Source organism: Monodelphis domestica, chromosome 3 (genome assembly GCF_027887165.1).
Source record: "Monodelphis domestica isolate mMonDom1 chromosome 3, mMonDom1.pri, whole genome shotgun sequence".
Classification (NCBI taxonomy): domain Eukaryota; kingdom Metazoa; phylum Chordata; class Mammalia; order Didelphimorphia; family Didelphidae; genus Monodelphis; species Monodelphis domestica.
This window is the reverse complement of record NC_077229.1, coordinates 302802435-302818086: the sequence shown is the minus strand read 5'-3', so window position 1 is coordinate 302818086 and position 15652 is coordinate 302802435. Positions and strand designations below refer to the sequence as shown.

The 15652-nt window shown below is 37.5% G+C and overlaps 1 protein-coding gene and 1 long non-coding RNA gene across 2 annotated transcripts in view; one reads left to right on the top strand and one right to left on the bottom strand.

Annotated features, from left to right (window-relative positions):
* The window catches only part of XKR4 (XK related 4), a 538913-nt gene that overhangs the window by 295082 nt on the left and 228179 nt on the right, over positions 1-15652 (bottom strand). The gene's annotated exons all lie outside the window — the stretch shown is intronic.
* Positions 1539-5392, top strand: LOC103100752 (uncharacterized). The gene is made up of 2 exons (XR_008917718.1): positions 1539-1896; positions 4895-5392. It is a non-coding gene; the product is annotated as an uncharacterized LOC103100752 (long non-coding RNA).

Sequence of the window (15652 nt, the reverse complement as noted above, 5' to 3'; positions counted from 1 at the left end):
ACTTACAGTCTATAAGCCTAAGGACAGATGATGTTATCTGCTACAATAAAGGGAAAATAGGAGAGGGGAAGGGGTTAAGGGAAAGATATTGAGTTCTGTTTTGAACATATTGAGTTTACATTTAGTTTGAGATGTCTGAAATGCATTTGGAAATGAGAGATTGGAGGTCAGCTAACAGTTTGGAAGGTAGGTAGATTTAAGAATCATTAAGACAGAGATAATTAAACCTATGGGAATAGATGAGATCACCAGGGGAAGTTATATAGTGAGAGAAGTAATAAAGTGGGAGTATAATAATAGAAGAGGGAAGGGGCAGCTAGGTGGCTCAGTGGATAGCAGGATATCTGGAGTAGGATCTGGATACAAAGCTGGCCTCAGACACTTCCTCGCTAGCTGCACAACCCTGGGCAATTCTCCGGATCCCAATTGCCTTCCTCTTACCTCCCAATTACCAATTACCAATACTTGGTATTGCTTCCAAGAAGGAAGATATAGGTTTAAAAAAAAGTAGATGAGGAACCAAGACAATCCTGAGAGACATCTACACTTTAAGGGTATAATCTGGAAGAGGATTCAACAACATAGACAGAGATGGAGTGGTCAGATAGATAGAAGAAGAACAAGAAGAATGTGATATACCAGAAACCTAGAGAGAATTTCAAGGAGAAGAGAGTGATCAACAGTGTCAAAGGCTACATAGAGCTCAGGAGAATGAAGTTTGAGAAAATGTCACTGGATTTGACATCTAAGAGAACAATTGTAACTTTGGAGAGAGCAGTTTTGATAGAATGGTAAGCCTGGGAGCTAGATTATAAGGGGTTAAAAAGAGAGTGAGAAGAAAGTGGAGGCATCTATTTTAGATGATAATAAGAATGGTTTCTATTTTTTTTTACAAGATGAGGTAGGTTTGCCTATATTTGGAGGAAATAGAAAATAAGACAGTAGACAAGGAGAGATTCAAAATAAGAGAGAGTGAAAATGACAGAGGGGAAAAATCTGTTGGAGACAATAGGATGGAATGGGATCATTTGAACAAGCAGAAGGGCTAGTTATTGTAAGGAGAAAGGATAGTTTATCTTATGAGACAGGGGTGAAGGAGGTGATGGGGGCAGAAGACATTTAGGTAATAAGAGATTAGTAAAAAGGAAGAGGAGGGAGCTCATGGTAAATGGTCTCAATTTGTTAGGTAATATAAGGGTCAAAGTTCTCAGCTGAGAGAATGAGAGGAGTAGGAGTCCTGAGAGATTTGAAAAAAGATGGAAAGATTTAGAAAAATTCCTATAGTGAGTAGCATAAAATTTTGATAAGATAAGTATAGTAGGATAACTAGTAGTAGAGGGGGCTCAGTTGAGGTTATAAAACATAAAATATAACACACACACACACACACACACACACACATATATATATATATATATATATATATATATATATATATATATATATATAAACATAGTGGACCCACTAAGAATGGTTGCTTGATTTTCTCCACCATCATTCAGCAACATGTGCATAGGACTAATGGTTATAAATGTGGGAGTGATCTAAGGCTGAGGCTTGGCAGGGCATAATCTGTGATCTCATAAAAGGGTTAGAGATTACAGAGAGGACAGAGTAGAGTTGAATTGGTTGTCCAAGCGGTCAAGATGAAGAGAAGAGGAGAGAGTAGTTAGTACAGACGAAATGGGGGGGATCAAGGAGCTGGAGATCATGGTGAAGATAAAGAGTAGGATTTCATAAGGAAAGGCAGAAGGAGAGGTGAAAAGCCAGTAAATTGTGATCAGATGAGGGGATTCAGAATTTTTGAAAATAGAAGTGGTACATGTTGGTAATGATAAGATCAAAGGTGTGACCATCTTTGTGTGGGGCTAAGGTGCAGTGGAGTATTCATGGGAGGTAAGTAGTTTTGAGGAACTGAGTGTTTGGGGGAGAATCAATATGTATGTATGCAGAAGTCTGTCAGTATGCAGGCAGGAGTCAGGGAAAGGGGAAAATTGTGAATCTGGTATCAAAGTCAATGAGAAAGGAAGGGGAGTAACTTTGGGGATCTATGGATAACTATGATCAGGATTCTAATTGTGTGGTAGAAATGAACAAATCATCCTCAAAAGAAGATAGGTCGATCGATGAGTGATGGAGGAAGGGATAGAAATGGCAATGAGAAGTAAAGTGTAATCCAAGTCCTGTGCCTTGATCAGTGAGCTAAGGAAAGTGAGAGAAGATGCAGCCAGTGCTTGAAACGGTGCCCAGGGAAGCTGTCATGAAGGGGAGGTCGGATTTCAGTAAGACCTAGTAGATGGAAGGAGTGGAAGAGGATAAGATTCAAATTGAAGGGAAGTTTGTTGCCTAGGTATTCTAGAGAGCACAGTGGAAGGGCTGGGTAGAGCTAGGTTGAAACTTTGGGCTGTGGAAATTGAGGGGGATAGAAATGAGGAAATTGGGTAGTAGGGAATATAGTTTGAATGATGATCTACACGAGTTTAAAGTCTCTGGGATATGCCAGGTATGACCATCATTGAGTAGAGGGAGCCACTCCTGTACCCTCAAAAGACTGTCACAGTAGGAAATGATCGATTTGTTCCAAAGGTTCTCCACATCCAATTTGGGATAATGGACTGGCAGCAAAAGGTAGAAGTTTCCTTGTGCTGGCACAGATGAAAGTGGTTGATTTGGTCTAGATGGAAAATTCTTGGCCCTGCCCTGGCCACTACTGGCTTTTCCTCAGGGGAACCCCTGCACCCGACAGAAGATGGAAGGCACAAAGTGTAGTGTATGGTCTGAGGTCTTCCCACTTGAAGAGGCTGACTATGAGGCAGCAGCAGTGAGCAGTATCCTTGGGCAGATGGAAGACATCAGGCCTGGTCCTAGCTATCTTCCCTTGATGAAGTAGGAGATGGAAAGCATGAGGAGGTAGTGATCTCCTGTGGTGATCTCACCTGAAAAGACTGCCAAATAAGACTTATTTAGTGTGTGTTGTGTGTGTGAATGTGTGTTTTATTCTATTTTGCATGCTCAAATTTAAATGATAATAGAAGTTCATCATGAGGGAGTGCAATAAGAGCACATTAAACATGTTTTCTTTGATTTGTTCTTTTTGCTCTATCAGAAAAGGGTTTATTTTCATTGACAAATTTTATTTTGCTACAGCAGAAACCCCAACACACTAAAAATTAACTGCCTCCCAAATTCCTTTTAAATGAAGAAACTGAAAAAAGTCAAGAAAAATATCAGCAAAGGGGGATGAAGACTGATGATACAAGCAACCTTATATTTTAGGAGCTTTCCATTTTGTTGAAAGGTGGGATGGGATGTACAGTAACTTTTAGAAGTAACAACTTTGTCCACTTTAAAACAAATCTGATTTTTTATTATTTAGAGATATTTTCATTTCTACAATTGTCAATTTTAAACATTTTTTTCTTTTCAAATGACCCATCATCAAATATATTAAAATGGATATGTCATTGTCTTCATCTTAAATAGGTGAAACCTGAAGTCTAAAGAGAGGAAGCAATTTTTCCAGTTGTGTATTCAGGTAGATAAGGGATTAGAGAACAGGGTTCAGGCTCATTGTGTTCTGTTAAACTACACTGGAACATGCTGCTGCTTGAAATACTGAATTGCTGGAAAGACAACCTTGTTTCTCTGACCTGGACCAGAATGTACTGGAACATTTACTTCTTCATGCAGTGTCACTTTAACAAAAACAACCTATTGGATAAGGTTCTTAACCAAGTCTTTTATGTTCTCCCCATTCTTTCTTCCCCACTCCCACATCCAACCTAGAAAATAATTATTTTCTTAGAGGAAAAAAAACCCCAACAATGATTTGAGTGTAGTGCATTTAAGTCTCCAAGTAATTTTAGTTTATATGCTTAGAGAATAGCTTTATTAACTATGTTTAAGAAATTCTTCTACTTTGTACATAGTAGACATGTATATATACATACATATATAAAAACATATAAATATATAGATATTTCTATATCTATCCATCTATCTATCTGTCTATCCATCTATCTGTCTGTCTGTCTGTCTATTTATCTATATACCTATCTATTATATTGGTTGAGTTTGATCTCGGCTGTTTTGAAGTATTTTAATCTGAGTTATGAAGTTCTTGAGATTGCCATTATTTTTCATCAAATGCCTTCAGGGAATTGCTATTTATGAAATGTCAGCCAATAACTTTTATTAAGTGCTCACTGAGGGTAAGGAGGGTGCTAGGCACTTGGGCTATGAAGACAAAAACAAAACAACCTTAAGGAACTTATGTTCAATTACCTTCAGTTGACATAAACCGTGTTAAGGTAAGTGACATAGTGGATAATAAACTCGACCAGGAATCAAGGGGTTCAAATCCAGCTTCAGACACTTAAAAGCTATGTAACTCTGAGCAATTCACCTTACCTCTGCCTGCCTTAGTAGTCTTAACTGTAAAATGGGATTATAAAAGCACCCATCTTCCAGGCCTTTTGTAATGATAAAATAACATCATATTTGTCAAGCATTTAGCAAATGTTTGGCAAATAGTAGGTCCTTAAGAAATGCTTTGCCTTCTCCCCATTTGTTCCCTCAGATCAAAAATAGCAGTCAATCATTTGTTTTCAATAATAAAAAAGTGGCCAGAAACTGCTAAGGCTATTGTCTAAAGCACTTCTACTAAACACAGATGTAAGGAATATTAGAAACAATCCTGCATAATTGGTGGCTTCTTTTAACATAAAAAGAAAGGAGTAAAAAAAAAAATAGATGTATTGCCCAAGGAGGTAATAATCTATCTCACTCACTTGAGATCTTAAGGCCAAGATTAGATGGTCACTAATTGGTATTGTTGTAGAGAGGATTGGGTTTTTTTCTTTGTTGGTATGTTTTTCTTTTTTTTTTCTTCTAGGTATCGGACAAGATGCTACTTCCTTCCAAATGGCCCTTAAATTTTTGAGATTCTTTGTCAGGCAGTGGGGTAGCCTGAATAACACACAGCATGGCCTGAAGTAGGCTTCCGGCTTCTCCAAAATAATTTAATTGCTTATAAGAGTTTTTCACCATCCAGCTTCTGCTTTCAATAACAAGTCAATCTCACTAAATAGAAGGACACAGAATGAGTTTTCCCATTTGCACATTTAATAGAACATAGCTTTGTTCTGATTCAAATATCTGATGACTTAAGATTTATGTGTTCTGAATCTGGGCTCAAAGAACCTTAGTTCAAACCCTAGGTTTTCTACTTACTACCTGCAAGGTCTTGACAGCTAATGTAGTGTCTTTGGGCTCTTAGTATGTCAAAAGAAGGATTTCAAAGAGGCCACCATTAAGGTAGCTTCCAATTCTCAATCCATACTCCTATGGTCCAGTGAGGGATGGAATAAAATGACTTTTAGAGATCCCTGCAGGTTTGGTATGTGATAGTCAAATTATTTATGAAGAATTCATAATGAAGTATTTTTTCAAGTCATATCTGCATTATAAAAATATATAATCTTTAAAATTATGTAAGATCATGTTACACAAAGCTTTAAGATTAACAAAATATTTTCATGAATATCTTGTGAAATAGTCCAGATCTTTCCCCCAGGCTACAGGTTAAGAAACTGAGGCTTAGGGAGTTTTGGTGAATTGCCTATGGGCATATGGAGAAGAACAATAATGGCTTTAATGCATTGTTTTATGTTGATTATTATCAGTGCTAACAGCTTGCATTTATATAATGATTTATCACTGTTATTTATATCAAAGCAACACTGAACATTCAGTTTATAATTCATTTCCCTCTTAACAATGCTCTGAGGTGAGTGATATATGTATCATTATTCCCATTATGGAGGCAAGAAGCCTGAGGCTTTGAGAAATTGTGACTTACCCAATATCCTACAAAGAGTAGAATTAGAACGTTTTTGGACTATAGGTCCAGTGCTTTTTCTACCCTAGCACAGTCTCTCCAAATTTGCTTCATAATTATCCTTCCCATTTTATAAATGTCACAGCCTTCAGACACATCTCTATTCTAACATAAACATAATACATTCCAAAGTCAAACATAAATGACTTTTGGCTCATTTATTCCATTACTCCCTGCAAACAACCTTCCAAATAGCATGGGAAGTAGTCTCAGTTTATTTTTTGGATAGAAATACCTCATGCCTTGCCTAATACCCATTTACAGAATTTGTGAAATATTGGCAAAACCTTGTGTTATAACCATCATCATATCCTTCCTGCTTGCTAGTGTTTGCGTAGAATTTGTGTGGGGATTCTAAGTAAAAAATACTCAATCTTAAAATGTGTTTCATTCGTGATGTATATTCATGATAAGAGTTTTTAGATGAGCAAATGGTCATGAAAGAGCCAGAGTGAAAGGAAAAAGTCAGATGATAAAGATCATAAGGAAAATGACACAATTTTGCAGAGAGAAAGAAAAGAAGGCATCTACTTGGTTCATATACAACATACAGTTTAGGTAATGATCATGGTATTAATCACAGCTGCCATTTCTGTGGTGGGCATCAGGTTCCCCCCACCCAAGTATACCCCAAATTCCTAGAGAGACCACAGGTCAAAGATTACATGAGGAATTCACCTTGTAGGCCTGGCAGTTGAACAAAGGAAGGATCTCTAAGCTTTGGATATATTTACACTAGCCTTAAGATAAGGGTATGAGAAAGAGGGGATGGATACCTCTTGTTTACATCCCAAACCCACTAGGTTTCTTGAGATAAAATACTCACCTTTATGATCCCTACATCTCAAACATCACTTATGATCCCAAACATCCCTAGGTTTCTCAATCTAGGTAACATGATCAGAATGTCATAAAGGATGCATACTTTTACTATGCCTCCAGACTTTATGATCAGGATGTCATAAACAAAGTATGCTTACATTTAAGCCCCCAGACCCAAAGGCACCTATTCTGTTACCTGTTTTCCCTTGATTGCCACCTCCTGTTTGTTCCCATTGTTCATCCCCCTCCCCATCTTTCCTTTCCAAGTCCCTTAGACCCCCTCCCTTTAAGATATAAAAGCCCTGAACTTTTCTCTGTTCAGGGAGGCAGTTGGTCCTGCACACTGCTTCCTGCCCATTTAACCTAAATAAATCTCTGTCTTTAAAGGGTTTCCACCAGAGTCTGCCATTCTTGAAAGAGTACCCTCCCTGAACCAAGGGTTAATCTCCAGCAGCCCACAACATTTATATGGTGCTTTTAGGGTTTTGTAGATGATAAAGAAGAGATGGGAAGGGATTTCATCATATTGGATGGACAGCTCAAGGAATAAAGGAAGGTAAAGTAGACAACATGATGTTTTCATGTGCCAAGAGGTTAGAAAGGACCATGTAGGAGGAGGACAATGTCTGGCATTTAACCAACCGATCAGATGCCACAGTTACCCAACCGATTCTAGCAAACAACCAAAAGATATTAACTTGATTGTATATTTCATGACAAGATCAACATAATATCTTAATCATTTTAAGTGAATATTTCTGTGATCATGATCTTGCTCTTATCGGAGGTGAGAATGGGGAGCCTGGGTCATCTCCTAAAGCTTCTGCCTGCTTTTTATCAAATGGGCTGTGATGATTTTCCCTAACATTTTTCAGCTCAGAAGCCCTGAGGAAGATGCCCTAAATACATGATATCTATAAAAACGAATTCCTAGAACATTAAATAAAGTTGAATAGAGGAGTTCTTCATAGCTCATCATGAGGTTTACCTTAAGAAAATATACTAGAAGACACAGTCTAAGCAGAACACAATGAATGATTCTAAATGAGGTGACACACATACTTTGACCTTGACTGAAAAGATGATATTCACTAAATCATTCAGAGTCAAGTTCTAAATGATAAGATTTAGCAATCTTTAATATTTAGTTACCTCTGACTCTACAATATCTATTCTATTTTTTTTCCCTTTTCTATTCATATAGCCACTGTAAATTAAGCCCTCCCTCATTATGTCTCTCACAAAGAGTACTGCAGGATCCTTGTACTTGGTCTTCTTCCCCTGAGTCCTTTCTCTTGCCAGTCTGTCTACCACACTGAGGCTAACATGATTTTCCTAGATAAATTCATTTGGGGTTTTCTTGGCAAAGATACTGGAGTAGTTTGCCATTTCCTTCTCAAGCTCATTTTACAGATGAAGGAACTGTCTGAGACTGGATTTGAACTCAGGAAGCTGAGTCTTCCTGACTCCAGGTCTGGCAATCTGTGAAACTTAGCTGCACCTCCCCTACTACTTTCAAACTTCAATTCAGGTAGTACTTTCCAGATGAAGCCTTCCCGAATGCCTTTTGCTGCTAGTGTCTCTCTAAAGTAAATAATTACTTTTCAGGGGCAGCTAGGTGGTTCAGTAGAGAGCTAGGTCTGGAGATGGGAGGTCCTAGATTAAAATTTGACTTGACATTTCCTAACTGTGAGACCCTGGGCAACTCACTTGACCCCAATTCCCTAGCCCTTACCACTCTTCTGTTATAGAATTGATATGGTCAGAAGTTAAGAGTTTTTAGAAAAATTATATATATATATATATATTTCCCTTATAAAATATTTATATTTTGTTTATTTTATATAATTTGGTATATACTTATATGTATGCATGCTGTTCCCCCTTTTCCACCCTCTGAGTAGAATGCAAACTCTTTGAGAGAAGAGCCTGCTTAACTTTGTTATTTGTAGCACTAGTGCCCACAAAGTCCTTGGCGTAGAGTTGACACTTGATTAATTCTTGGTTGTTGATTGCTCCTGTATTTTCTCTTAGGCAAAGATAATTCTTTCTACAATTTTAGGAGTATATATGGATAAACAATTTAGAGATCATTAAGTTCAGCCTCTTAATTCATAATCTTAAGGCTGAGAGAAGTTGCGTCTTAAACTAGTATACTCGAGTGATATGTGGCACACCTTGGATTTGAACCCAGCTCCTCTGACTTCAAACCGCTACTCTTTCCACTAGACTATCATGCTTCATCTTTTGGAAGCCTATATCTTTTGAGCATCCTTAGATCTAATCAAGCCTGTTCCCCACCCCCACTGCATGCCCATTGAAATAAAGGAACGAAAGAATATTAAAATTTAGACAATTCCAACAGCTACTCTTCCTTAGAGGTCTGCCATTGGAAAGGCATCACCTTCAGAGCTGAAGACCTGTGTGTACATTCACTATGGTGTATATCCATCTACCTACCCATATTCATATATCTGTGCATTTAGAGTATTATTTCCTCTTTTTAGAGGCGATGCTCTTTCAGGTGATTAATTATTCATAGAGCACCTCTTTTGTAGCACCTTGGTATTCTAGCTTTATAAATGATGTACAATAAATAGATTGTGATGGCTGAAAGATGCACTTAATTGAACAATAGCCACTCAGAGGGTCATATGTCCATAACTCATATTGACTTTAATGGGAGTTTGGTGGGTGTTCCAAGGATAAGCTCAGGTCCACAGATCCTAGAAGAAGCAGTCACTGTACCAATTCTCATTCAATAAACTCCTTAGCTTTTCTTTGGCCATTCTTTGAATCATCTGCTTCAGCCACAGATGAAAATTGCGAATAACATGGGCATAATTCCTTATTCAAATTATTCCCTAATAAATGACAACTTTTATCCTTCACTGAAGGATATGAATGAATGAATCTTTGGTCATTCCATAACTGCTTTAAAAGTCTTCCTTGGTAATCCTAGAATTGTTTGATTGACTAAAAGCTCATTTATTTTTTGTATAGTCTGACTGGATCCCTTTTTTTCTTTGTGTACTTCTTATATAAGTATGTGTCCCTTTCTGTTTTCCAGAAAAAAAAATAATTTTTTGGAATTGTTGTAAAATGGCACAATATTCAATTGTTTCTGTCTTGACATTTCAAAAACAGCAATTAAAGTGTCCAATATTGCTAAAGTATTCTAAATCAAGTTTATATGTAATCATTTGTTTAGAAAACAGTAAGAGAATGGCTGAGTCTTTCACAGCAAGACTCCTATAAATTGTGGGGCACTGAGGAATGAATAGGAAATGGAAATAATTTTGGATGTTATCTTGAGTCTCTACATGCAAATTAATGTGAAGCATTACACTACAGTTTTGTTTTGTTGGTGTGTGTGTGTGTGTGTGTGTGTGTGTGTGTTTTGAATTTTTCTTCTAGTGAGGGAAGGAGAAGAATAAGAGTGACCATTCTGATGTTCTCATTCACTGTGGTTGCCATGGGTACTTAGCTATCTCCACCTACATTTTCCTAAATTGAGTAGGTCATTTGGTATCTGAAAGTTATGGAGTCAGGCAGTTGCCTATAGGCCAACTTCAATCTCAACCACAGAAGCTGAAATTAAAACTGACATGACTATACTGACAGTATGAAAAAGCAAGCTAACTCAGACAAGATCAATGAGGAAGCAAATTCAAACAACATTAAGTTTGTAACACAAGTGAAGCACTACATTCAGGACTGGGGGAGGTATAGAAAGCTTGAAAAGACATATTACCTGCCCTAGAAGAACACCTGCCCTATACTCATGATAAGTGTGGTTAAAGTATGATTAGGGAAAAATAGATGGATAAAAATGTTCTAGTGAAAAATTAAGGAGAGGGAGTTAAAGTTCACTTAGGAAGAAAGGCATAACTTCATGAAAGGAGCTGGTCCTTGAAGAAAAGAAGGTTTCAAATGGCAAAGAGATTGGGGGAATGGTTGCCAAAATTTAGCAATAGATTGTGCCAATGCATGAAGGCAGAGTTCTAATGTAGAATAAGGCTGGAAAGATAGAGATAGATTATGATGGACCTTAAATGTCAGACTGATACAACTACATTTTATCCTTTGGGTTATAAGGATCCACTGAATGTTTTCTGAGCAAAGGTATGACAGGGTTAGACCTGTATATTGGGATAAAACAGTTCCCCAGGGAAAAAAGGTGAGAAAATATTGCTTAGGGGTTATAGTTGAACCCATATAACTACATGAACTTGTAAAAATGGACTGGAATCCAGGACTTCAATCCCCACAAGCCTTTGCTCCACTTCCCCAAAATGCCTTGTAATCTCAAGCAATTCTGAGGTGGGCCGAGATAGAGGAAGGATTTAAGCTGATGGCAAAGGCTTTTGAGGTCTATTTTGGACTTCCGTTTTGGGGCAGACATGGCTCTTTCCATAATGTAGGTGAGGTCTTGTCTAGGCCTCTGGCCTAGGCACATGTTTTTTCTTACTTGTATATTCTTAAATTCTCAACCTTTAATAAACCTCATAAAATATAATACTCCTTGCAGAGAGAAACTAATTTCTACCTGCCTCAGTCTCCCCATATTCCTAAATTTTAATCTTTACAAACTATCATGAAGAGTCAGAGGGTGACACCAGAAATCTCCAAGAAGAAAATTAGACAGAATATGAATGTTACAAGAAGTCAGTAATAGAACCACAGAATCTTAGACACGGATGGGGCCTTAGAAGCAAGCAGCCTAGTCAATAGGTACCTGAATTAGTCCCCCTTGAAATATACCTAAGGATCATCCAGCCTTTTCTGGAAGGATGATAGTGAGGGGGAACTATTAACTCTGAAAAACAGGACATCTCTGGGTTATTTGGATAGCTCTAATTGTGAAGAAGCTTTTTCTTAATTAAGTCTAACTCCAGAACTCATATATCATCCTGCATTAGCCCTTGAAAATCTAACAACTTGGGATTTCAAATACATGAAGAAGATAAACCTCAGGCAAGAAGAATTCTATAGTTATCTAGACAATATATTAGATTACTTTGGATGGATATATATATTCCACTTTTGATCAGTATGTAACATTTCCTGTGATACTTTATACCTACTCATCTGTGCCTATGGTCTGAAGCAGCTAGATAACAGCTAGATAGCAGCTAGATACCCTGGGCCTGCAGTGGGGAGATCTGAATTCAAATCTAGCCTCAAACATTTACTAGCCATGAGGTCCTGTTAAAATTATCCTAAACCTTTGTCTCAATTTCCTTAACTTTAAAATGGTTGTAATAATAGTATCTACTTCATAAGGTTGTTCCTCAAATGAAATAATATTTTTAAAATGCCTAGCACAATGCCTGCCAAATAGTAGATTCTTAATAAATCCTTCCTTCCTTCCTTCCTTCCTTCCTTCCTTCCTTCCTTCCTTCCTTCCTTCCTTCCTTCCTTCCTTCCTTCCTTCCTTCCTTCCTTCCTTCCTTTTTTCCTCCCTTCCTTCCTTCCTTCCTTTTTTCCTCCCTTCCTTCCTCCCTTCCTCCCTCCCTTCCTTCCTTCGTTCCTTCCTTCCTTCCTTTTTTCCTTCCTTCCTTCCTTCCTTCCTTCCTTCCTTCCTTCCTTCCTTCCTTCCTTCCTTCCTTCCTTCCTTCCTTCCTTCCTTCCTTCCTTCCTTCCTTCCTTCCTTCCTTCCTTCCTTCCTGTCCAAGTCATTTGGCTTACCCATCATTGTTGGGTTAGGTTGTGATCAAAGAAGATTAGGAAGTCAATCACTCCTCTGTTGAAACTAATCAGGGCAGACTGGTCATAGTTTTTCCTTTGTAGTAGGACTTGTTTTAGGTGAGGTTTAATTATTCAGACAAATGCTTACTCAATTAGTTCTTCACCACCCCTTGTCTAACCAAAGGCCAATGGACTGAAAAGGCAATTGAGCAAGATTCAAAGGCCAATAGAGTCAGAGATGATTTAGACATATGTAGAGTGTGGAGGTGATATCTCTCTAAACTTCTGACAAAAGATATATTTAGTCATTTGACTAAATTTTAACAAATAAACCAGCAGCTTAAAAAATTATCCAATTATTTCTAGAGTCCCCCCTCATTTCTTTACTGAGATTATTAAAAATCCACCTTCATTTACAAGACATATCAGTGCTATTTCTAATACAGTAGCAAGACCTGTCCTATGTGCACACGTTAATGGATGATCAATCACTTCTAGGGTGTTATTGGAGGGTCCTTGTCAGGTCTGCCTTGAAATATTTCTCCTACCTGTCTCTGATAGTGCCCTGAAGTTCCCACCACTTGAATCATCCATTTACGTTGGAGAATTGGTTCCAAAAGGCTTTAGTTAAAATAAAGCATGTTACTTAAGATAGTCAGCATATGGTCAACTCAAGACAAGTTAAGAAGCATTTTAAATGCCCTACTAAATGCCTGGAACTATGCTAAGTTTTGGAACCACTAAAATAGACAAAAAATAGTTCCTGCCCTCAAAGAGCTCACAATCTAACAAAGGTATTTTTAAATTCTTTGTTTGAAATGAAAATAGGACTCTAATGGAATAGGATATTGAAAAAATAAGTTTTGATGGGTAGGAGGACATTGGTCTGGGTCAAGAGTCATAGCCAAAGGTAGGTAAACCTGAAGGCAGAGCTACAGAAATGTCATCCTATGTCATCCTGGGCCGTCAATGGGCATTCAACTGCTGGTGGGAAAGCTCCTAAATGGGAAGGGATTCAGGAGAAGGGAAGGTGGCCTGGAACTTAAATCCTTGCCTATTCCCCAATGACAAGAGCCAGCCCTAGATGGCTCTGTTTCAGTTAGACCTTTTGGTAAAATCCAGACAAGCCTAAAGAGACAGATGGACACTGCAGTCATTTTCTTGGTGCAGTGATTTGCTGACAGAGAAATGGAAGAGGAATTCAAGTGCTACTCTGCTGAAATAACTAAAGGGCATTATTAGGCAATAATTACTTCTCCGGATAAGATGTGGGGGTGAGGGGGGAGATAAGGTGACCCAGTTAGAGACAAGAGCCATAGGCCCCATGGGGTGAAGTCTAATCAGCAATAAACTCTTCTTGCCTGATGTCTTCCCTGACAATAGTTGAGCTCCAGCTTAATTAGAAGAAAACCAACAATGTCATTTATTCTGTTTTCTTTATAATAATGCCAACCCCAAATAAATATATTTAATTGAATATTTCTTAGAAGAGTAAAAGGCACTAATGCAGTCATTTTCTTTCCTGGTGCAGCTGAAAATACAATCTTGTTAGGACTCTCCCTTTCTTGGGAGTGAGATTTATTGCTCTCTGTTTTCTCATTCGCACCTGTAATGTCACCCACTGAGATGCTATCACTGTGATTTTACACATATCTGTCACATAACTTTGTTTTTTTCTTGAATACTAGTTAATAAGTTATTTTTATTGTCTTAAAATTATAATTTATTATTAAATGTTTTGTTTATTTTCAAAACTAGAATTAAATCTATTCTTCAGGTACTTTTATACAATTTGCCTTAACTTTTATTCTGCTGTTCAGGGGAGAATTGTTCCCCCAAACACTATCAATTCATTGCATTTAATATCAGATAAATATTTTTCCCATTTTCTCATTGTTCCGAAAACAGCATGATTGAAGTTGCAATACAAGGTAATAATTTTTTGAACAGCTGGTCCAAAGCTACCAACCCAGTGGGTATTAGGCAGGAATATCCCATTCGTGATAATTGTAATAACAAAGAGAGCCAGGGGGTGAAGATGGGTCCTAAAAAGTGTACTTCAATTCAGAAGAATAGGACTAGATTTCTATTTGTGTGACCACTTAAAGTCATTTCTCTCAGTTCCAGTGTCGTCTGTAAAATAGGGATATTATTTGAATTTCTTACCTCAGATTGTGGTAAAGAAAGCTCTTTGACTACAATAGTGTACTATATAAATGTTAGTGCTTTTTTCCAAGCACTAATCACGGTTAATCCTTTTTTCACAGTAGCTATTTGCCAAATATTGACTTGAATTTCTATATTTCTGCCATAATTTCATTTATGCTGTATGTCTTATATTTATATTTACCTATACATATATATTTTATATATGTGTAGGTGTATATATAAGCTGTCTATCTATATCTATGTCTGTCTGTCCATCTATCTATCTCTCTGTTTCTGTCTATCCATCCATCCATCCATCCATCCATCCATCCATCCATCTATCATTTTTCCCCATTTGAATATGAGCTCCTTGATGGCAGGTACAGTAAGGTATGATACAATATAATAAAAAATTACATAATAAAATTATTTTAAAAGTTACAATAGATATTCAAGTGCCTACCATGTTACAGGTCCTGAGCTAAGCACTAGGGGATACAAATAAGAAAGATAGGTGGTCCCTACCCTTGAGGATCTTACAATCTAAAGAGGGTCAACAACATACAAAAGGAAACTTGAAAGAACAGGTTTTTCAGGAGAAACTCAGCCTTGAGGCATGATAAAGATGAAGATGGAGTTTAAATCAAGCAGAGCAAATAATGGCAAATGAAGAGATGGTTGGGATTTTGAGTACTATAGGACTCCAAGGAAACTCTGGGGAGAGCTTTTGTTCACTTGTTCATTTTTTTTAATATTACCTCCAGTCTTCCAGAGAACTGGAAATATTTGAGGTTACTGATAAGGTATAAGTAATAAAAATGAAGTAGTCTCCATGATGATGATTCTTTGTGATAGGCTTAGTGGAGGGCATGCTGGACTTGAATCAAGAAGACCTGAGTTCAGATCACTGATTCAGTAGATAAAGAGCCAGACCTGGAGACCAGAGGTCCTGGGTTCAAATTTGATCTCAGACACTTCCTAGTTGTATAACCTTGGTATAAGTCACTTGACCCCAATTGCCTATCCCCTATCATTCTTCTGCCTTGGAAATGATACTTAGTATTGGATTTCAGATAGAAAGCAAAGTTTTGT